The sequence below is a fragment of the Somniosus microcephalus genome, unplaced genomic scaffold, assembly GCF_052327205.1.
Source record: "Somniosus microcephalus isolate GS21.2 unplaced genomic scaffold, FLI_Smic_1.0 unresolved_chr1, whole genome shotgun sequence".
Classification (NCBI taxonomy): domain Eukaryota; kingdom Metazoa; phylum Chordata; class Chondrichthyes; order Squaliformes; family Somniosidae; genus Somniosus; species Somniosus microcephalus.
In genome coordinates, this window is record NW_028225179.1 from 167,799,104 (window position 1) to 167,824,976 (window position 25,873).

Below are 25,873 nucleotides of genomic sequence, written 5' to 3' on the forward strand. Positions count from 1 at the left end.
TTGAGGGAGAGTGAGGGGATTGAGGGAGAGTGAGGGGGTTGAGGGAGAGGGGGATTGAGGGAGAGTGAGGGGATCGAGGGAGAATGAGGGGGATTGCGAGAGTGAGAGTTGAGGGGGATTGAGGGAGACTGAGGGGGATTGAGGAGAGATGAGGGGGATTGAGGAGGGTGAGAGAGTGAGGGATTGAGGGAGAGTCGAGGGGGATTGAGGGAGGGTGAGGGGGATTGAGGGTAGAGTGAGGGGATTGAGGGAGAGTCGGGATTGAGGAGATTGAGAGGGTTGAGGGGAGGGATTGAGGGAGAGAGCGGGGATTGAGGAGAGTGAGGGGGATTGAGGAGGGAGGAGAGGAGAGGGGGATTGAGGGAGAGTGAGGGGATTGCGAGGGAAGAGGTTGAGGGAGGGTGAGGGTTGAGGATTGAGGGGGTTGAGGGAGAGTGAGGGATTGAGGGAGTGTGAGGGGGATTGAGGAGGAGAGGGGGATTGAGGAGATGTGAGGGGTTTGAGGGAGGTGAGGGGATTGAGGGGAGGTGAGGGGGATTGAGGGAGAGTGAGGGGGATTTGGAGGGAGAGGGGTGATTGAGGGAGGTTGAGGGGGATTGAGGGAGAGTGAGGGGGATTGAGGGAGAGAGAGGGGATTGAGGATGAGGGGGATTGAGGGAGAGTGAGGGGGATTGAGGGAGAGTGAGGGGGATGAGGGAGAGTGAGGGGGATTGAGGAGAGAGGATTGAGGTGAGAGTGTGGGATTGAGTGAGGGAGTTGAGTGGAGGGTTGAGGATGTGGAGGTGTGAGTTGTGGGTTGTGAGTTGAGGGTGTGAGGTGTGAGGGGTGAGTGGAGGATGGTGGGTGAGGAGTGTGGGATTGAGGGGTGAGTGTGGAGTGGGGTTTGTGGGTGTGAGGGGTTGTGGAGAGTGGAGGTGTGGGTGGGGTTGAGGGTATGTGGAGTGGGGATGTGAGGTGAGGGGGATTGAGGTGTGAGGGGTTGTGGGTGAGTGGGGATTGAGGGGAGTGGGTGGGGTTGAGGGTGGTGGTTGGGTGGGAGTGGTGTGTGGTGGGTGGGTTTGTGGTGGGTGTGAGGGGGTTTGAGGGTGTGAGTGGTGGATTGAGGGTGTGGTTGTGGGGGGTTTGTGAGGTGGGTGGTTGGTGTGGTGTTTGGTTGTGAGTTGGGTGGGTGGGGGTTGTTTGGTGGGAGTGTGTTGTGTGGGATGTGGTGGTGGGTGGGTTGGGGTTTGAGGTGGGTTGGGTTGGGTGTGTTGTGGGTGTGGAGTGTGGGTTGTGGTTGAGTGGGTGTGGTGAGGGTGGGTTGGTTGGGTGGTTGTGTGGTTGGGGTGTGGGTGGGGTGTGTGTGGGTGTGTGTGGGGGTGGGGTGGTTGGGTTGGTGGGTGTGTGGTGGGGTGTGGGGTTGTGGGGGTGTGGGTGGGTGGGGTGGTTGGTGAGGTTGGTGGGTTGGGTGGTGGGGTTGTTGGGTGTTGGTGTGTTGGTGGGTTTGTGGGTGGGTGGTGGTGGGTTGAGGTGTGGGTGTGTGGGGGTGGGTGGGTGTGGGTGGTGTGGTGTGGTTGGGTGGAGGGTTGTGTGGGTGTTGGTGGTGGTTGGGTGGTGGTGTTGGGTTTTGGGTGTTGGTGGTAGTTTGGGGTGTCTGGTTAGTTGGTTTAGGGTGTATTATAGAAGTTAGGATGTAATTAATGTATTTTGAAGAAATGGTGGATAAGGAGGTGCGGGGTTATGTGGGATAAGTTGGCGAACTTGGTGCGAGGTGTGGAGTACGAGAGTAGGTAATCGAGTAGGGCCCTAAGGTGTAATAGTGGGTTCGAGATGAGCACTAGCGATGGCGGATATGGAGGATTGGTTATTAGATGCGAAAGATAGGTGTAAAGTTCTAGATAAGTAAATTATTTGGAAGATAGATGATAGGAGATGGAAGTTAGGTTAGGAAAGGGAAAGGTTTTGGGGGGGTGTTGAGATGATGATGTTTTTTAGTAGATGGACTTGTGAAGTACAGACTAGGAAGACAGGAATCCTGTGTCTGTAGAAGAAGTTGAAATAGATGCTTGCGGTTTATTATGTTCTACTAGTAAGAATGGAGTTTTATTCGTGGTTTCAAGGTCGAAGAGTGAGGTTTCAGGATTCGAACGCGTGGGGGTCGGAGCGGTATGCCGCTTATGCGTTCCGGAGGGTAAGTCTCCAGGAGCTACGCTTTTAAAAAGCGGTGCAAGAGCCTGTTTTTAACAAGGTAAGTGGTTGAATTAAGTAAATTAAAACATTTTTTCCACAGGTTTATTATTTTTAAATACTTTAAAGAAAGCTAAGTTTATTTTTAGCCCTGGTTAGAAACTGTAATTAATTTTTTCAAAATTTAAATTATTGTTTAAATTAGTTATTTTATGTAATTTATAGTTATTTTAAAAATGTGATTTTTTTTATTTATTTGAAGTTTTAGTTATGTTTTGGGGCTGAATTGTATTCATAGATTTGACAGCTCTTCCTGTCAAATCTATGAATACAGATTCCCTGCTACCATTGGCTCTCCGTGGCCCACGTGATCCCAGGGGACGCTTCGAACTAACTGCGCCCCTGGATACGCAAGCACTGCACGCCGGCAGTTGGAGGAGGCCCATGGTCGAAATCCCACGCGGGCCCACAGCACAACGGCCGGCGCGCTAGGTAGGTGCAGGTCGGAGGCTTGCACCCGCGGGAAGCCCCCGACCCGAATTTCTGGGCCAATGTGTTGTGTTGCAGCATTAACTGAGACTTACCTTCTCTTTGCATTGCAGCTTATCTCAATTTGAAAAACGATGACCATGAATTAAGTAAGTAAATCCATCACAGAAGATTCAATGTGTAGTTGTGCTGGTAAATAAGATGGTGACACGAGGTTCTGACCCTGGTGAAGTTCAGTCCAGAGTGGCTGGGAACTGCTGTAAACCTGGTCGGAAGTGAAGGGAGCCGAATCTAGACAATGTCCTCCGACCAGCCCATTCAAGGGGCAATAGAGGAGCTATTACACTGCTGGGTGGGTTCTGTAGGACACCAAATAATGGAAAGGATACAGAGGAGAACATTTACAGGCAAATTACAGAGAGGTGCAAGAACTACAGAGTAGTGATAATGGGGGACTTCAACTATCCGAATATAGACTGGGATAGTAACAGCGTAAAGGAAAAAGAGGGGGAGGAATTCCTGAAATGTGTACAAGAGAACTTTCTTGGTCAGTGTGTTTCCAGCCCATCAAGGAAGGAAGCCGTGCTGGATCTGGTTCTGGGGAATGAAGTGGGGCAAGTGGAGCATGTTTCAATGGGGTGCATTTGGGGAATAGTGATCATAATATCATCAAGTTTAGAATAGTAATGGAAAAGGACATGGAACAATGAAGCATAAAATTACTTAACTGGAGGAGGGCTAACTTCAGTGAGTTAAAAAGGGACCTGGCCCAGGTGGATTGGAATCAAAAATTGACAGAGTAGACACATTCCACGAGCGGGCAAGGATGGGGATCCAAAGCTAGCGCGCCCTGGATGACTAAAGATATGGAGGTTAAAATGGAACAGAAAAAGGAGGCGCATGACAAATGCAAGGTTCATAATACAGTAGAGAACTGAGCTGACTATAGAAAGTACAGAGGAGCGATATAAAAGGGAATAAGAGGGGCAAAGGGAGAGTATGAGAATAGGTTAGCAGCTAACATAAAAGGGAACTCAAAAGTCTTTCATAAGCACATAAATAGCAAATGGATAGTCAAAGGAAGGGTGGGGGCGATTAGGGACCATAAAGGAGATCTTGTGAAGGCAGAGGGCAAGGCTGAGGTACTAAATGTGTAGTTTACATCTGTCTTCACTAGAGAGGAGGATGCTGCCAGTGTCGCAGTAAAGGAGGAGACAGTATCGATATTGGATTGGATAAAATTAGATAAAGAAGATGTATTAAAACAAAACAAGATGTACCTAAAAGTTTGGCAGCGCTGAAAGTAGAAAGGTCACCCGGTCCGGATGGGATGCCTCTCAGGTTACTGAGGGAAGGAAGGGTGGAAATTGCGGAGGCTCTGCCCACAATCTTTCAATCCTCCTTTGATATGAAGGTGGTGCCAGAAGACTGGGGGATTGCAAATGTCACACTCCTGTTTAAAAAGGGGAGAGGGATAAACTCAGCAACTACTGGCCAGTCAGACTAAGGCGGTGGTGTTGAAACTTTTAGAGACAATTATCTGGGGCAAAATTAATTGGCATTTGGAAAAGTACGGGCTCAGAAATCAAAGTCAGCACGGATTAGTTAAAGGCAACAGATAGACGGGTCCCTCTACACAACACACCCACTGACAGGAGATATACACGTCCCTCTACACAACACACCCACTGACAGGTGATATACACGTCCCTCTACACAACACACCCACTGACAGGGGATATACACGTCCCTCTACACCACACACCCACTGACAGGGGATATACACGTCCCTCTACACAACACACCCACTGACAGGAGATATACACGTCCCTCTACACCACACACCCACTGACAGGAGATATACACGTCCCTCTACACAACACACCCACTGACAGGGGATATACACGCCCCTCTACACAACACACCCACTGACAGGTGATATACACGTCCCTCTACACCACACACCCACTGACAGGTGATATACACGTCCCTCTACACAACACACCCACTGACAGGTGATATACACGTCCCTCTACACCACACACCCACTGACAGGTGATATACACGTCCCTCTACACCACACACCCACTGACAGGAGATATACACGTCCCTCTACACCACACACCCACTGACAGGAGATATACACGTCCCTCTACACCACACACCCACTGACAGGAGATATACACGCCCCTCTACACAACACACATCCACTGACAGGTGATATACACGTCCCTCTACACCACACACCCACTGACAGGTGATATACACGCCCCTCTACACAACACACATCCACTGACAGGGGATATACACGTCCCTCTACACAACACACACCCACTGACAGGAGATATACACGTCCCTCTACAACACACACCCACTGACAGGTGATATACACGTCCCTCTACACCACACACCCACTGACAGGAGATATACACGCCCCTCTACACAACACACATCCACTGACAGGGGATATACACGTCCCTCTACACCACACACCCACTGACAGGTGATATACACGTCCCTCTACACCACACACCCACTGACAGGAGATATACACGTCCCTCTACACCACACACATCCACTGACAGGTGATATACACGTCCCTCTACACCACACATCCACTGACAGGAGATATACACGTCCCTCTACACCACACACCCACTGACAGGTGATATACACGTCCCTCTACACCACACATCCACTGACAGGAGATATACACGTCCCTCTACACCACACACACCCACTGACAGGTGATATACACGTCCCTCTACACAACACATCCACTGACAGGAGATATACACGTCCCTCTACACAACACACCCACTGACAGGAGATATACACGTCCCTCTACACAACACATCCACTGACAGGTGATATACACGTCCCTCTACACCACACACCCACTGACAGGGGATATACACGCCCCTCTACACCACACAATACAATACAATACAAATCGCTTTATTGGCATGATAAGGTACATCTTATGTTGCCAAAGCATCAAAATACATTCATGGTTGAACACATAAACGCGGTTCCATTCATACAGTGTATAAACAGGTATATCCTTGAGTTTATAAATATATTTTCGCCTTGTTTATATATACTCTTGTCTTAGTTTACTGGTTGTCTCTCTGTTCATGGCAAGCTGTAACATAGTGTGCCGCCAGTGTTACACAGCTTCTCTCCTCCCCCAGTAGGAATGGGAGTTTTTGGTTGTCAGTCAGATTTCTGAATTCAGGGCATATTTGTGAGAATTTTTGATAGAAATTCTCTCTGATGCCCTGATATTTTCCACAGGCTGTGAGGAAGTGCATCTCTGTCTCAACTACTCCCTGACTGCAGTGAGAGCATATCCTGTCTTCTCTTGGCAGCCTGGTCTGCCTGTGTCTGCCTTTTTCGATCGCTAGGCTATGTTCGCTAAGTCTGTACCTTGTCAAGGTTCTTCTCAGTTTGTTATCCTTTACCATGGTCAGGTAATCAGCTATGTTGTATTGTCTGTTTAGGGCCAAGTAGCAATTGAGTTTGCTTTGGGTTTTTGTTGTTTCTGCCCAATATGACAGATATTTTTCCTTTTGCTCAGCGACGATTGTGTTGGGTCGAATTCTTTGTGTTACCCTGTCACTGTCCTGGGGCTGGTTATTGTTAGTATTGTTATTAGTTACTTTATTGAGTCCCAGGACTAGTTGACTGAGGGTATTCTTCTTTATGGTCAGCTCTTGGCATTTCAGGGCGTCGTAGTGATAGCATTGGGGGTTGCTCATTTGTAGGTGATTCCAAAATTTGGTGGCTCTTTTTTGGATAGTGATTATTAATGGGTATTGGCCTAGTTCCGCCCTGCATGCGTTGTTTACTGTTTTCCTTTGAGTCCGGAGGATACTTTTACAGAATTCCGCATGTAGGATCTCAATTGGGTGTTTGTCCCATTTTGCAAAATCTTGTTGTGTTAGTGGTCCCCAGACCTCACTGCCATAGAGTGCAATTGGTTCAATTACTGATTTGAAAATTTTGAGCCAAATGCTAATTGGGATTTCTATTTGGATTGATTTTTTGATGGCATAGAAAGCCCTTCTTGCTTTCTCTTTCAGTTCATTCACAGCCAGTTTGAAGTTTCCCGTAGAACTGATTTTTAAGCCCAAGTATGTGTAGTGAGTGGTTTGTTCAATTTTGGTTGTTCCTACTGTGAAATTTATTGTGGGTCCATGTTGTTTGGATCTTTGCTGGAACACAAGGACTTTGGTTTTTTGGGGATTTATTGTCAGGGCCCAAGTCTGGCAGTACGACTCCAGCAGGTCCAGGTTCTGCTGTAGACCCTCCTTAGTTGGTGACAGCAGAACCAGGTCGTCGGCATAGAGGAGGAATTTAACCTTGGATTCATATAGGGTGAGGCCGGGTGCTGTAGATTGTTCAAGTAGTTTTGCCAATCCATTAATGTAAATATTAAAGAGTGTCGGTGAGATTGGCGAGCCCTGCGTCACCCCCCGCCCCTGTGGGAAGTATTTTGTTTGTTTGTCTCCAATTTTAACTGCACATTTATTGTTTGTATACATTGATTTAATTACATCATATGTTTTCCCTCCTACCCCGCTTTCGATAAGTTTCAGGAATAAACCGTCATGCCAGATGGAGTCGAAAGCCTTCTGGAAATCTACAAAGCATGCGTAGATTTTGCTTTTGTTATGGTGAACGTGTTTGTCAATTAGGGTCTGTAGGGTGAAGATATGATCGGATGTTCTATAGTTTGGCAGGAATCCAATTTGGCTTTTACTCAAGACATTGTGCTCTTCAAGGAAGTTTATAAGTCTTTTGTTTATGATGCTACAGAATACCTTCCCCAGGTTACTGTTTACACAGATGCCTCGATAGTTGTTTGGGTCGATTTTGTCCCCACTTTTGTATATGGGTGTTATGAGTCCTTTGTTCCAGATGTCAGGGAAATAACCGACACTCAGAACCAAGTTGAAGAGTTTTAGGATAGCCAGTTTCAGTTTGTCGTCTGCGTGTTTAATCATCTCGTTTAGTATGCCGTCTGTCCCGCAAGCTTTTCCTGGTCGCAGGTCCTTGAGTTTTTCAAGAAGTTCTTTTTCTGTTATTATGGCGTCTAGCGGGTTTTGGTTATCTTTTATGGCCATTTCAAGCTTTTCAAGTTTTTTGCGTATTTGGTGTTGCTCTGGTCCTAGTGTGTTTTTCTGGTATAATTTTTCAAAGTGGTTTACCCATGTGTCCCCATTTTGAATGGACAAATCGTCGTGTTGTTTTTTGTGTAGTGTTTTCAAGTTGTCCCAGAAACAATTTGACTCAATGGATTCCTCCATGGAGCTGAGTGTATTCTTAATAAATTGCTCTTTTTTGGTCCTGAGTGTGTTTCTGTATTGTGTTAGCGTCTGACAATAAGTAAGGCGTAATTCCTCGTTTTCTGGATGTCTGTGTTTTTGGTTTGATAGTTTTCTAAGTTTTTTCCTCATGTTATGGCAATCATGGTCAAACCATTTTTCATAGTTTTTTGTTTTGGGTTTGTTCTTGCGAGCTTTCAAGTTTGCATTTGTTGCCAAATTATCAAAAATATTGTTTAGTTTACTAACTGCCCGGTTTACGCCTTCTTTATTGTGAGTGTATATGTTATCCAGAAAGGTGTCTAAGAGAGCTTGAGTTGATGCATTGCTAATTGTTTTCTGGTATTTTTCCGTGTCGTTTTTGGCCCATCTGTACGATTTTTTGGTGTTGTACAGTTTACTGGGTTGTGTTTCTATGTTGTTTGTTTCTGTCTTTTTGAGAAACATAGTAATTTGACTGTGATCTGACAGTGTTGTTTGTGGTTTGACTGTGAATGCTCTGAAAGAGGATGGGTCCAAGTCTGTAATCATATAGTCTACTGTGCTGCAGCCAAGAGGTGAGCAGTAGGTCGATCTTCCTAGGAGGTCTCCTATGAACCTACCATTGACAATGTACAGACCCAGGTTTCGACAGAGCTGTAGTAGCTGTTTACCGTTGGTATTTGACTGCTTGTCGCAGTTATGCCTGTATGGAAGGGAAGGGATGTCAAAGTGGTTATTCCCGAATACGTAATTGTTTCCCTGATTATTGGTGAAGTCTGGTTCTTCGCCCGTTCTTGAATTGAGGTCCCCACAGATCAACACGTTCCCCTGGGCCTGGTATTGGATAATTTCCCCCTCCATGTTGGAGAAGGTGTCCTCTTTAAAGTACGGGGAATCGATTGGAGGGATATAAAGTGCGCAAATGTAAACATCTTGGGTGTTTGAGATAATCTCCCTCTCAAGTTTGAGCCACATATGGTTTTCGCCCTTTTTTATAAATTTGATGTAATTCTTAAGTTCTGTTTTAAACCAGATCAGTATGCCTCCGGAGTCTCTGCCTTGGGTTACACTTGGTAATTTATTGGAGGGGACCACTAGCTCAGTGTACCCTTGGGGACAGCCGGTGTGTCCTTTTCCTTCATACCAAGTTTCCTGTAAAATGATAATATCTAGATCTTTAGTTTCCTCTATGAACTCTGGGGTCCTACTCTTCACTTCTCGCAGTGAAGAGCGTAGACCTTGGATATTCCAGGTCGAAATATATAAGGATTTCATGTTAAGTTTTATCTTTTTCTATGATAGGTTAAAGAGTGGTACGTGTTTGTCGTGTCTAAGTGTGGGGAAAAAAAAGATCACCCCAGTTGTCTACAAAAGTTAATACAATTTGGTTACAGTTCTTTCTATTAATTAGTCCTTGATCCATAAGGTGGAAGTAGATGCTGCTGCACATCTGCTTATTGTCTCTTAATGGATTGTTTCTGTCTGAGGTATTGCGTACGTCCTGTGCATCTCTCCCTCTGTCTGGCTGGTAGCGGTCCTATTCCCCTGTGGGACAGGAGTGGTGCAGGTCTGATAATGTTGTTTTGCATGGGGATCCTCTCCGGTCTCGGTTGGTGTGGTGGTGGTCTTTGTAGTGTTCCTGATATGTACCCCGCTGATCTCTGGTGGTCGGGGGGGGGTCCTCTTGGAGTCTGGGTATGGACCCGGTTAAAAGCGACGTCCTTCAGGGCTTTAGCAAAGATCGATATTTTTTGCCTTTGGATGTGGACGTGGTCGTAAAGACATTCTTCATCGAGGGTGGGGTGTTGGGCCAGGTGTACGTTGTGGTTTGATTCGCATTCTGTTGCTATGCTGGCATTTATCTCATGAATTGTGTTGTTGTTGAAGTCTGTTCTCGGCAATATTGTGGAAACAGTGATTCTAGTGTTTGGAAATGTACTGCTTGCCTTCCTAATCATTGCTCTGAGCGATGTTGCTACCTCTTTCTGTTTGGCCTTTAGGTCATTTGTGCCCGTGTGTATTATTATGTGTTGGGGGGAGCCTAATCTGGCTTTGGTCAGCCATCCCATGGCTCTGTCTGTTGTTGGGCACCAAATCTTTTCTACTTTACTTCTAGGGAAGAGCTTTTTCTCCCATAGAAATTTCCCATTTGAGTCTATGAGTATTACGACGTCAGCCTTGTTTGTGTTTACTGTCTGGTGGCTTTCGCCTGGACTCATAGTGTGTGTGCTGGGCTGGGGTGTCTGGTGTGTGCGTACCTCTTGTGAGCGGCTCGCTTGTGGTTCCATGGTGGTGGGGGAAGATTGCGAGTCAGCATGCTGGTCGGTCTGTGTGGCACCCCTTGTATTGTGTGTCTGTTGCTTTTGTTCCGTGTGGGAGTGCAGCCGTTCCGTCCGGCTCTGTCTTGTCTTATCTCTAGTCTCTGGTTGCTGGTCTAATGGTGTTTTCTCTCCTCTATGGCTCTCTTCTTTTTCCTGCAGCTCTTTCACCTGATTCTTAAGTAGATTCATCTGGTTATCAAGTCTATTCAGCTCTCTCTTGTGTCTCTCCCTCTCCTGCTTTTGTTTGTCATTCAATTTGAGGACCTCCTCTCTAAGTTTAACCATCTCTATCTCTAATTGATAAAATTTATCTTTTGGTTGTATCTGGCTGTGTGATCCCGGGGTATGTGTCTGGTCGGCCCTGGAAGGCTCACTCACTTCCTGGCTAAGCTGGTCGGCCCTGGAAGGCTCACTCACTTCCTGGCTATGCTGCTCTTCTCTTGGTGGGCTGGGAATGGTAGGGGAACTATGTGTGGCTTCCTCCGTGGTAGTTATGCTGGGGTTTGTCAGTTGTATCGTGTGGCTGTGGTTCCCCGGGGTTAGTGTCTGGTTTGAACTGTGTGGCTCGTTCATCCCTTGACCATGCAGATTTTCTCCTGGTAAGTTGTCAATGTTGGGGGGAGTGCGGGCCACTCTGGGGCTGTTCATTCCCCTCGTAGTTGATCTTTTCAGTGTCCTGAAGGCCGTTGCAAATTTGTCGAGGTTGCCTTGCACTAATATTGTTCCGGTATTGTACGCGTTGACAGTCGTGATTGAACTGTCTCCTGGTGTGTTAATTTTCATTATGGACCCATTTGCAGTATTTTTTAGCTTAACACTGGTATAGTGTGATTTTATTGCTCTGATCCAAGCCGCTGGCTGATCTGAGTAGAATATGAGGTTACTTTTTGTCCCATTGTTGTAACAGTCAGTAAAGAGAGTTTCTGGTTTTTCTCTCATCTGAGCATGCTTGATCGTTTTTATAGCTTTTTTTGTGGTGTTGGGGGGAATCTGGAAGCGTGGCTGTTGTGGATCTTCTGATTCGCTCATTTTTGGTAAAGTATTGTTGATCTTAGAATAAGCTTTTCTGGGGCCCCGGGTTTGGTGTTACCCTCTCCCTGTTCGCGAACTTTCCCGGTCCCCCTCTCCGACCCCGTGGTCCCTGGGCCTCGGCTCCTGGGTTCACCCTTCTCAGGTCTGAGTCTGTGAGCCACTGTTTCCCGGTGCCTTCGGGCTGTTCCCCTCCCCCTCAGAGGTCTCTGGGCCTCTGTTTCGGCCTGGCTCCTCGGGCCTTTCCCTGGGCCTCCCTCCCTGGGCCCTGTACTCACGGTCTTGGTTGCGAGCCTTCTGGTTGCTCTCCTTCTCCTCAGAGGTCTCTGTGCCTGCTGGCCTGGCTCCTCGGGCCTTTCCCGTGCTGGATTGTTGGGCTGTGGCCCGAGTCCCCTCGGCTGTGCTGATTGCTGGATTTCCGGGCTGCGTTCCGAATCTCCTCGGCTGTGCCGATTTCTGCGATGCGGCCCAAGTCCTCTCCGCTGTGCCGATTGCCGGGCTGCGTTCCGGATCTCCTCGGCTGTGCCGATTTCTGGGATGCGGCCCGAGTCCCCTCGGCTGTGCCGGTTGCTGGACCGCTGGGCTGCGGCCCGAGTCACCTCACCTCCTCGAACTCGGTCCCGATGCCGCCGACTCAACCACCGCTGCTGAAGCCCCGTGTGGCTGCCGTTCACTGGTTTGTGTAGTTCTTCTCTTGTTTCTTTTTTTTTTGCTTTGGCTTTTTTTTTTCCTCTATTTTCCTCTGGGTTTTTTTTTCTTTGGTAGTCTTTTCCTTCTCTACTTTGTCTAGACTAATCTAAACTTAAACTAACCTAAACTAAACTAACTTAACTAGAACTAAATTTAATTTTAAAACCTTTTTAAAAATTGAAATGAAATGAAACTTTTTTTTCCCCCCACTTTAGACACTAAAAACACTAAAATCTCAGCAGCCCATCTTCAGCATGTGTATTCACTCCCACTGACAGGAGATATACACGTCCCTCTACACCACACACCCACTGACAGGTGATATACACGTCCCTCTACACCACACACCCACTGACAGGAGATATACACGTCCCTCTACACCACACACACCCACTGACAGGGGATATACACGCCCCTCTACACAACACACACCCACTGACAGGAGATATACACGTCCCTCTACACAACACACATCCACTGACAGGTGATATACACGTCCCTCTACACCACACACCCACTGACAGGAGATATACACGTCCCTCTACACCACACACCCACTGACAGGAGATATACACGTCCCTCTACACAACACACATCCACTGACAGGAGATATACACGTCCCTCTACACCACACACCCACTGACAGGGGATATACACGCCCCTCTACACAACACACATCCACTGACAGGAGATATACACGTCCCTCTACACCACACACCCACTGACAGGAGATATACACGTCCCTCTACACCACACACCCACTGACAGGAGATATACACGTCCCTCTACACCACACACCCACTGACAGGAGATATACACGTCCCTCTACACCACACATCCACTGACAGGAGATATACACGTCCCTCTACACCACACACCCACTGACAGGTGATATACACGTCCCTCTACACCACACACCCACTGACAGGTGATATACACGTCCCTCTACACCACACACACCCACTGACAGGAGATATACACGTCCCTCTACACCACACACCCACTGACAGGAGATATACACGTCCCTCTACACAACACACATCCACTGACAGGTGATATACACGTCCCTCTACAACACACACCCACTGACAGGAGATATACACGTCCCTCTACACAACACACATCCACTGACAGGGGATATACACGTCCCTCTACACCACACACCCACTGACAGGTGATATACACGTCCCTCTACACCACACACCCACTGACAGGTGATATACACGTCCCTCTACACAACACACCCACTGACAGGGGATATACACGTCCCTCTACACCACACACCCACTGACAGGAGATATACACGTCCCTCTACACAACACACCCACTGACAGGTGATATACACGTCCCTCTACACCACACACCCACTGACAGGAGATATACACGTCCCTCTACACCACACACCCACTGACAGGAGATATACATGTCCCTCTACACCACACACCCACTGACAGGAGATATACACGTCCCTCTACACAACACACCCACTGACAGGTGATATACACGTCCCTCTACACCACACACCCACTGACAGGAGATATACACGTCCCTCTACACCACACATCCACTGACAGGGGATATACACGTCCCTCTACACCACACACCCACTGACAGGTGATATACACGTCCCTCTACACCACACACCCACTGACAGGAGATATACACGCCCCTCTACACAACACACATCCACTGACAGGGGATATACACGTCCCTCTACACCACACACCCACTGACAGGAGATATACACGTCCCTCTACACCACACACCCACTGACAAGAGATATACACGTCCCTCTACACAACACACCCACTGACAGGGGATATACAATACAATACAATACAAATCGCTTTATTGGCATGATAAGGTACATCTTATGTTGCCAAAGCATCAAAATACATTTATGGTTGAACACATAAACGCGGTTCCATTCATACAGTGTATAAACAGGTATATCCCTGAGTTTATAAATATATTTTCGCCTTGTTTATATATACTCTTGTCTTAGTTTACTGGTTGTCCCTCTGTTCATGGCAAGCTGTAACATAGTGTGCCGCCAGTGTTACACAGCTTCTCTCCTACCCCAGTAGGAATGGGAGTTTTTGGTTGTCAGTCAGATTTCTGAATTCAGGGCATATTTGTGAGAATTTTTGATAGAAATTCTCTCTGATGCCCTGATATTTTCCACAGGCTGTGAGGAAGTGCATCTCTGTCTCAACTACTCCCTGACTGCAGTGAGAGCATATCCTGTCTTCTCTTGGCAGCCTGGTCTGCCTGTGTCTGCCTTTTTCGATCGCTAGGCTATGTTCGCTAAGTCTGTACCTTGTCAAGGTTCTTCTCAGTTTGTTATCCTTTACCATGGTCAGGTAATCAGCTATGTTGTATTGTCTGTTTAGGGCCAAGTAGCAATTGAGTTTGCTTTGGGTTTTTGTTGTTTCTGCCCAATATGACAGATATTTTTCCTTTTGCTTAGCGACGATTGTGTTGGGTCGAATTCTTTGTGTTACCCTGTCACTGTCCTGGGGCTGGTTATTGTTAGTGTTGTTATTAGTTATTTTATTAAGTCCCAGGACTAGTTGACTGAGGGTATTCTTCTTTATGGTCAGCTCTTGGCATATACACGTCCCTCTACACAACACACCCACTGACAGGAGATATACACGTCCCTCTACACAACACACCCACTGACAGGGGATATACACGTCCCTCTACACAACACACCCACTGACAGGGGATATACACGTCCCTCTACACCACACACCCACTGACAGGAGATATACACGTCCCTCTACACCACACACCCACTGACAGGAGATATACACGTCCCTCTACACCACACACCCACTGACAGGTGATATACACGTCCCTCTACACCACACACCCACTGACAGGGGATATACACGTCCCTCTACACAACACACCCACTGACAGGGGATATACACGTCCCTCTACACAACACACCCACTGACAGGGGATATACACGTCCCTCTACACAACACACCCACTGACAGGGGATATACACGTCCCTCTACACCACACACCCACTGACAGGAGATATACACGTCCCTCTACACAACACACCCACTGACAGGGGATATACACGTCCCTCTACACAACACACCCACTGACAGGGGATATACACGTCCCTCTACACCACACACCCACTGACAGGAGATATACACGTCCCTCTACACCACACACCCACTGACAGGAGATATACACGTCCCTCTACACCACACACCCACTGACAGGGGATATACACGTCCCTCTACACCACACACCCACTGACAGGTGATATACACGTCCCTCTACACCACACACCCACTGACAGGAGATATACACGTCCCTCTACACCACACACCCACTGACAGGAGATATACACGTCCCTCTACACAACACACCCACTGACAGGGGATATACACGTCCCTCTACACAACACACCCACTGACAGGAGATATACACGTCCCTCTACACCACACACCCACTGACAGGAGATATACACGTCCCTCTACACCACACACCCACTGACAGGAGATATACACGTCCCTCTACACCACGCACCCACTGACAGGTGATATACACGTCCCTCTACACCACACATCCACTGACAGGGGATATACACGTCCCTCTACAACACACATCCACTGACAGGTGATATACACGTCCCTCTACACCACACACCCACTGACAGGGGATATACACGTCCCTCTACACCACACACCCACTGACAGGGGATATACACGTCCCTCTACACCACACACCCACTGACAGATGATATACACGTCCCTCTACACCACACATCCACTGACAGGTGATATACACGCCCCTCTACACAACACACATCCACTGACAGGTGATATACACGTCCCTCTACACCACACACCCACTGACAGGAGATATACACGTCCCTCTACACCACACACCCACTGACAGGTGATATACACGTCCCTCTACACAACACACCCACTGACAGGGGATATACACGTCCCTCTACACAACACACCCACTGACAGGAGATATACACGTCCCTCTACACCACACACCCACTGACAGGGGATATACACGTCCCTCTACACCACACACCCACTGACAGGAGATATACACGTCCCTCTACACCACACACCCACTGACAGGAGATATACACGTCCCTCTACACCACACACCCACTGACAGGAGATATACACGTCCCTCTACACCACACACCCACTGACAGGAGATATACACGTCCCTCTACACCACGCACCCACTGACAGGGGATATACACGTCCCTCTACACAACACACCCACTGACAGGGGATATACACATCCCTCTACACAACACACCCACTGACAGGGGATATACACGTCCCTCTACACCACACACCCACTGACAGGAGATACACACGTCCCTCTACACCACACACCCACTGACAGGTGATATACACGTCCCTCTACACCACACACCCACTGACAGGTGATATACACGTCCCTCTACACCACACACCCACTGACAGGGGATATACACGTCCCTCTACACCACACACCCACTGACAGGGGATATACACGTCCCTCTACACCACACACCCACTGACAGGTGATATACACGTCCCTCTACACCACACACCCACTGACAGGTGATATACACGTCCCTCTACACCACACACCCACTGACAGGAGATACACACGTCCCTCTACACCACACACCCACTGACAGGTGATATACACGTCCCTCTACACCACACACCCACTGACAGGTGATATACACGTCCCTCTACACCACACACCCACTGACAGGGGATATACACGTCCCTCTACACCACACACCCACTGACAGGGGATATACACGTCCCTCTACACCACACACCCACTGACAGGGGATATACACGTCCCTCTACACCACACACCCACTGACAGGGGATATACACGTCCCTCTACAACACACACCCACTGACAGGAGATATACACGTCCCTCTACACCACACACCCACTGACAGGAGATACACACGTCCCTCTACACCACACACCCACTGACAGGAGATATACACGTCCCTCTACACAACACACCCACTGACAGGAGATACACACGTCCCTCTACACCACACACCCACTGACAGGAGATATACACGTCCCTCTACACAACACATCCACTGACAGGAGATATACACGTCCCTCTACACCACACACCCACTGACAGGAGATATACACGTCCCTCTACACAACACACCCACTGACAGGAGATATACACGTCCCTCTACACCACACACCCACTGACAGGGGATATACACGTCCCTCTACACCACACACCCACTGACAGGGGATATACACGTCCCTCTACAACACACACCCACTGACAGGAGATATACACGTCCCTCTACACCACACACCCACTGACAGGAGATACACACGTCCCTCTACACCACACACCCACTGACAGGTGATATACACGTCCCTCTACACCACACACCCACTGACAGGAGATACACACGTCCCTCTACACCACACACCCACTGACAGGAGATACACACGTCCCTCTACACCACACACCCACTGACAGGAGATATACACGTCCCTCTACACCACGCACCCACTGACAGGTGATATACACGTCCCTCTACACCACACACCCACTGACAGGGGATATACACGTCCCTCTACAACACACACCCACTGACAGGAGATATACACGTCCCTCTACACCACACACCCACTGACAGGAGATACACACGTCCCTCTACACCACACACCCACTGACAGGTGATATACACGTCCCTCTACACCACACACCCACTGACAGGAGATATACACGTCCCTCTACACCACACACCCACTGACAGGAGATATACACGTCCCTCTACACCACACATCCACTGACAGGTGATATACACGTCCCTCTACACCACACACCCACTGACAGGAGATATACACGTCCCTCTACACCACACACCCACTGACAGGAGATATACACGTCCCTCTACACCACACACCCACTGACAGGAGATATACACGTCCCTCTACACCACACACCCACTGACAGGAGATATACACATCCCTCTACACCACGCACCCACTGACAGGTGATATACACGTCCCTCTACACAACACACCCACTGACAGGTGATATACACGTCCCTCTACACAACACACCCACTGACAGGAGATATACACGTCCCTCTACACAACACACACCCACTGACAGGAGATATACACGTCCCTCTACACAACACACCCACTGACAGGAGATATACACGTCCCTCTACACCACACACCCACTGACAGGAGATATACACGTCCCTCTACACCACACATCCACTGACAGGGGATATACACGTCCCTCTACACCACACACCCACTGACAGGTGATATACACGTCCCTCTACACCACACACCCACTGACAGGTGATATACACGTCCCTCTACACCACACACCCACTGACAGGTGATATACACGTCCCTCTACACCACACACCCACTGACAGGAGATATACACGTCCCTCTACACCACACACATCCACTGACAGGTGATATACACGTCCCTCTACACCACACACCCACTGACAGGAGATATACACGTCCCTCTACACCACACACATCCACTGACAGGTGATATACACGTCCCTGTACACCACACACCCACTGACAGGAGATATACACGTCCCTCTACACCACACACCCACTGACAGGAGATATACACGTCCCTCTACACCACACACCCACTGACAGGAGATATACACGTCCCTCTACACCACACACCCACTGACAGGAGATATACACGTCCCTCTACACAACACACCCACTGACAGGTGATATACACGTCCCTCTACACCACACATCCACTGACAGGTGATATACACGTCCCTCTACACCACACACCCACTGACAGGAGATATACACGTCCCTCTACACAACACACCCACTGACAGGTGATATACACGTCCCTCTACACCACACACCCACTGACAGGAGATATACACGTCCCTCTACACCACACACCCACTGACAGGTGATATACACGTCCCTCTACACCACACACCCACTGACAGGAGATATACACGTCCCTCTACACCACACACCCACTGACAGGAGATATACACGTCCCTCTACACCACACACCCACTGACAGGAGATATACACGTCCCTCTACACCACACACCCACTGACAGGAGATATACACGTCCCTCTACACAACACACCCACTGACAGGTGATATACACGTCCCTCTACACCACACACCCACTGACAGGTGATATACACGTCCCTCTACACAACACACCCACTGACAGGGGATATACACGTCCCTCTACACAACACACCCACTGACAGGTGATATACACGTCCCTCTACACAACACACCCACTGACAGGGATATACACGTCCCTCTACACAACACACCCACTGACAGGAGATATACACGTCCCTCTACACCACACACCCACTGACAGGTGATATACACGTCCCTCTGCACCACACACCCACTGACAGGTGATATACACGTCCCTCTACACAACACACATCCACTGACAGGAGATATACAAGTCCCTCTACACAACACACCCACTGACAGGTGATATACACGTCCCTCTACACCACACACCCACTGACAGGTGATATACACGTCCCTCTACACAACACACCCACTGACAGGTGATATACACGTCCCTCTACACAACACACATCCACTGACAGGAGATATACACGTCCCTCTACACAACACACCCACTGACAGGTGATATACACGTCCCTCTACACCACACACCCACTGACAGGTGATATACACGTCCCTCTGCACCACACACCCACTGACAGGTGATATACACGTCCCTCTACACAACACACATCCACTGACAGGAGATATACACGTCCCTCTACACAACACACCCACTGACAGGTGATATACACGTCCCTCTACACCACACACCCACTGACAGGTGATATACACGTCCCTCTGCACCACACACCCACTGACAGGTGATATACACGTCCCTCTACACAACACACATCCACTGACAGGAGATATACACGTCCCTCTACACCACACACCCACTGACAGGTGATATACACGTCCCTCTACACCACACACCCACTGACAGGAGATATACACGTCCCTCTACACCACACACCCACTGACAGGTGATATACACGTCCCTCTACACCACACACCCACTGACAGGAGATATACACGTCCCTCTACACCACACACCCACTGACAGGTGATATACACGTCCCTCTACACCACACACCCACTGACAGGAGATATACACGTCCCTCTACACCACACACCCACTGACAGGAGATATACACGTCCCTCTACACCACACACCCACTGACAGGAGATATACACGTCCCTCTACACAACACACCCACTGACAGGTGATATACACGTCCCTCTACACCACACACCCACTGACAGGTGATATACACGTCCCTCTACACAACACACACCCACTGACAGGAGATATACACGTCCCTCTACACAACACACCCACTGACAGGGGATATACACGTCCCTCTACACAACACACCCACTGACAGGTGATATACACGTCCCTCTACACAACACACCCACTGACAGGGGATATACACGTCCCTCTACACAACACACCCACTGACAGGAGATATACACGTCCCTCTACACCACACACCCACTGACAGGTGATATACACGTCCCTCTACACCACACACCCACTGACAGGAGATATACACGTCCCTCTACACCACACACCCACTGACAGGAGATATACACGTCCCTCTACACCACACACCCACTGACAGGTGATATACACGTCCCTCTGCACCACACACCCACTGACAGGTGATATACACGTCCCTCTACACCACACACCCACTGACAGGGGATATACACGTCCCTCTACACAACACACACCCACTGACAGGAGATATACACGTCCCTCTACACAACACACATCCACTGACAGGAGATATACACGTCCCTCTACACAACACACCCACTGACAGGTGATATACACGTCCCTCTACACCACACACCCACTGACAGGTGATATACACGTCCCTCTACACAACACACCCACTGACAGGTGATATACACGTCCCTCTACACAACACACACCCACTGACAGGTGATATACACGTCCCTCTACACAACACACATCCACTGACAGGAGATATACACGTCCCTCTACACAACACACCCACTGACAGGTGATATACACGTCCCTCTACACCACACACCCACTGACAGGAGATATACACGTCCCTCTACACCACACACCCACTGACAGGAGATATACACGTCCCTCTACACAACACACCCACTGACAGGTGATATACACGTCCCTCTACACCACACACCCACTGACAGGGGATATACACGTCCCTCTACACCACACACCCACTGACAGGGGATATACACGTCCCTCTACACAACACACCCACTGACAGGAGATATACACGTCCCTCTACACCACACACCCACTGACAGGAGATATACACGTCCCTCTACACCACACACCCACTGACAGGAGATATACACGTCCCTCTACACCACACACCCACTGACAGGTGATATACACGTCCCTCTACACAACACACCCACTGACAGGTGATATACACGTCCCTCTACACCACACACCCACTGACAGGTGATATACACGTCCCTCTACACCACACACCCACTGACAGGAGATATACACGTCCCTCTACACCACACACCCACTGACAGGAGATATACACGTCCCTCTACACCACACACCCACTGACAGGTGATATACACGTCCCTCTACACCACACACCCACTGACAGGTGATATACACGTCCCTCTACACCACACACCCACTGACAGGTGATATACACGTCCCTCTACACCACACACCCACTGACAGGGGATATACACGTCCCTCTACACCACACACCCACTGACAGGTGATATACACGTCCCTCTACACCACACACCCACTGACAGGTGATATACACATCCCTCCAGACAGAGAGTAACTGAGATCCTGAGCCCTGCAGTAAAGTAGTGAAACTGAAAGGACAGAACTTGCATTTATATACCGTCTCTCACCACCTGAGGGCGCCCCAAAGAGCTTTACATCCAATGAAGTACTTTTCAACTTTAATGACTGTTGGAATATAATACACACCGCAGCCAGTTCCGTAGAGCAAGATCCCACTAACAGCAATAGTGCCCTGGGATCTACCTGAGAGGGCAGACGGGGCCTCGGTTTAAAGCCTGTGTGTATTTTGTATTTCAGAATTGTGCTGTTTTGTGTTTTCCAGAGAAATCAGGAATGCAGTGCTGCGCTGGTAAGTAACACGTCGTCAGGAGGTTCTGACCCTGGTGAATTTCAGTCCAGAGTGGCTGGGAACTGCTGTAAACCTGGTCAGGAGTGGGCGGAGGATCGGGTATTGGGTGGAGTGTGCAGAAGGTCGAGTGGAGTGGGCAGAGGGTCACGCGGAGTGTCGGGCGGAGTGGGCGGAGGGTCGGGTGTCGGGTGGAGTGGGCGGAGGGTCGAGTGGAGTGGGCGGCGGGTCGAGTGGAGTGGGCGGAGGGTCGAGTGGAGTGGGCGGAGGGTCGGGTGTCGGGTGGCGTGGGCGGAGTGTCGGGTGGAGTGGGCGGAGTGTCGGGTGGAGTGGGCGGAGGGTCGAGTGGAGTGGGCGGAGGGTCGAGTGGAGTGGGCGGAGTGTCGGGCGGAGTGGGCGGAGTGGGCGGAGGGTCGGGTGGAGTGGGCGGAGGGTCACGCGGAGTGTCGGGCGGAGTGGGCGGAGGGTCGGGTGGAGTGGGCGGAGGGTCGGGTGTCGGGCAGAGGGTCGAGTGTCAGGCGGAGGGTCGGGTGTCGGGCGGAGGGTCGAGTGTCGGGCGGAGGGTCGGGCGGAGGGTCGGGTGTCGGGCGGAGGGTCGAGTGTCGGGCGGAGGGTCGAGTGTCGGGCGGAGGGTCGAGTGTAGGGCGGAGGGTCGAGTGTAGGGCGGAGGGTCGAGGGTCGGGTGGAGGGTCGGGCGGAGGGTCGAGTGTCGGGTGGAGGGTCGCGCAAAGGGTCGAGTTTCGGGTGGAGGGTCGCGCAAAGGGTCGAGTTTCGGGCGGAGGGTCGCGCAAAGGGTCGAGTTTCAGGCGGAGGGTCGAGTGTCGGGCGGAGGGTCGAGTGTAGGGCGGAGGGTCGAGTGTAGGGCGGAGGGTCGAGGGTCGGGTGGAGGGTCGGGCGGAGGGTCGAGTGTCGGGTGGAGGGTCGCGCAAAGGGTCGAGTTTCGGGTGGAGGGTCGCGCAAAGGGTCGAGTTTCGGGCGGAGGGTCGCGCAAAGGGTCGAGTTTCGGGCGGAGGGTGGAGTGGGTAGAGGATCGGGCGGAGGGTTGAGTGTCGGGTGGCGGGTGGAGGGTCGTGTGGAGTGGGTTCAGGGTCGGGCGGAGGGTCGGGCGGAGGGTCGAGTGTCGGGCGGAGGGTGGAGGGTCGTGTGGAGTGGGTTCAGGGTCGGGCGGAGGGTCGGGCGGAGGGTCGAGTGTCGGGCGGAGGGTGGAGGGTCGTGTGGAGTGGGTTCAGGGTCGGGCGGAGGGTCGAGTGTCGGGCGGAGGGTGGAGGGTCGTGTGGAGTGGGTTCAGGGTCGAGCGGAGGGTCGAGTGTCGGGTGGAGGGTCGGGTGGAGGGTCGGGCGGAGGGTCGAGTTTCGGGCGGAGGGTCGGGTGGAGGGTCGCGCAAAGGGTCGAGTTTCGGGCGGAGGGTCGCGCAAAGGGTCGAGTTTCGGGCGGAGGGTGGAGTGGGTAGAGGATCGGGCGGAGGGTTGAGTGTCGGGTGGCGGGTGGAGGGTCGTGTGGAGTGGGTTCAGGGTCGGGCGGAGGGTCGGGCGGAGGGTCGAGTGTCGGGCGGAGGGTGGAGGGTCGTGTGGAGTGGGTTCAGGGTCGGGCGGAGGGTCGGGCGGAGGGTCAAGTGTCGGGCGGAGGGTGGAGGGTCGTGTGGAGTGGGTTCAGGGTCGGGCGGAGGGTCGGGCGGAGGGTCGAGTGTCGGGCGCAGGGTGGAGGGTCGTGTGGAGTGGGTTCAGGGTCGGGCGGAGGGTCGGGCGGAGGGTCGAGTGTCGGGCGGAGGGTCGTGTGGAGTGGGTTCAGGGTCGGGCGGAGGGTCGGGCGGAGGGTCGAGTGTCGGGCGGAGGGTGGAGGGTCGTGTGGAGTGGGTTCAGGGTCGGGCGGAGGGTCGAGTGTCGGGTGGAGGGTCGGGCGGGGGGTCGAGTGTCGGGTGGAGTGGGTTCAGGGTCGGGCGGAGTGTCGGGCGGAGGGTGGAGGGTCGTGTGGAGTGGGTTCAGGGTCGGGCGGAGGGTCGGGCGGAGGGTCGAGTGTCGGGCGGAAGGTCGAGTGTCGGGTGGAGTGGGTTCAGGGTCGGGCGGAGGGTCGGTCGGCGTGTCGGGTGGAGGGTCAGGCGGAGTGTCGAGTGTCGGGTGGAGGGTCAGGCGGAGTGTCGAGTGTCGGGTGGAGGGTCAGGCGGAGTGTCGCGTGTTGGGTGGAGTGTCGGGTGGAGTGGGTTCAGGGTCGGGCGGAGGGTCGGGCGGAAGGTCGAGTGGCGGGTGGAGGGTCGGACGGAGGGTTGAGTGTCGGGCGGAGGGTCGAGTGGCGGGTGGAGTGGGTAGAGGATCGGGCGGAGGGTTGAGTGTCGGGAGGAGGGTCAGGCGGAGGGTCGAGTGGCGGGTGGAGTGGGTAGAGGATCGGGCGGAGGGTTGAGTGTCGGGTGGACGGTCTGTTGGAGGGTCGAGTGTCTGGCGGAGAGTTGGCCAGAGGCTAGGAGTTGGGTGGAGGGTGAGGGGCGAGCAGGGGCTCGGGCTAACATTGTGAATTTCCTGCAGTTACAGTGACTCTGAATCCGGACACCGCCCATCCACTACTCATCGTGTCTGAGGACCGGACCAGTGTGAGGCACGGAGACAAACGGCAGGAGCTCCCTGACACCCCGGAGAGATTCAATTCTTGGCCCTGTGTCCTGGGATCGGAGGGATTCACATCAGGGAGACACTTCTGGGAGGTGGATGTGAGAGACAGGACTTGGTGGCGTGTGGGAGTGACCCGAGAGTCTGCCGAGAGGAAAGGATTAATTCGCCTGGGACTGGAGACCGGATATTGGATGGTGGGCCTGGATCCCCGCAGTGGCTATGTTGCCTTCACCTCCCCATGGACCCCCCTCACCCCAAGAGTGAAGCCCCGGAGGATTGGGGTATACCTGGACTATGAGGGCAGGCAGGTGTCATTTCACAATGCAGACAACATGTCCCATCTCTACACTTACACCCACACTTTCACTGAGAGAATCTTCCCCTTCTTCAGTCCGGGACCGAACTCCGCACCGCTGACAATCTGCGGGGTTAAAGGTCAGTAACTGCTGGGTGAAAGGTCATGACCCAGAGTGGTGTCTGTAAGTGTGGATCCTCCATGAGCCCAGCGCAAAGACAGGCCGGCAGCAGGAGGACTGGGGGCGGTGATGAGGGTGGGGGGAGATCGGGCGGGGGGAGCGCAGGTGAGGGGAAGAGGCAATGGGGTGAGGAGGGGATCGGGGGGAGGAGGGATCGAGGGGAGGAGGGATCGAGGGGAGGAGGGGATCTAGGGGTGAGGAGGGGATCGGGGAGTGAGGAGGGTATCGGGGGTGAGGAGGGGATCGGGGGGTGAGGGGGGGATCGGGGGGTGAGGAGGGGATCGGGGAGTGAGGAGGGGATCGGGGGGTGAGGAGGGGATCGGGGAGTGAGGAGAGGATCGGGGGGTGAGATGGGGATCGGGGGTGAGGAGGGGATCGGGGGTGAGGAGGGGATCGGGGGTGAGGAGGTCGATCGGGGGATGAGGAGGGGATCGGGGGGTGAGGAGGGGATCGGGGGAGAGGAGGGGATCGGGGGATGAGGAGGGGATCGGGGGGTGAGGAGGGGATCGGGGGGTGAGGAGGGGATCGGGGGA

At 51.5% G+C, this 25,873-nt stretch overlaps 1 long non-coding RNA gene across 1 annotated transcript; it reads left to right on the forward strand.

The window, feature by feature from the left end:
• The first annotated feature begins 2,592 nt into the window (after window positions 1-2,592).
• On the forward strand, window positions 2,593-25,395 carry LOC147096516 (uncharacterized). The gene is made up of 3 exons (XR_015074660.1): window positions 2,593-2,804; window positions 22,241-22,267; window positions 24,781-25,395. It is a non-coding gene; the product is annotated as an uncharacterized LOC147096516 (long non-coding RNA).
• The last annotated feature ends 478 nt before the right edge of the window (window positions 25,396-25,873 follow it).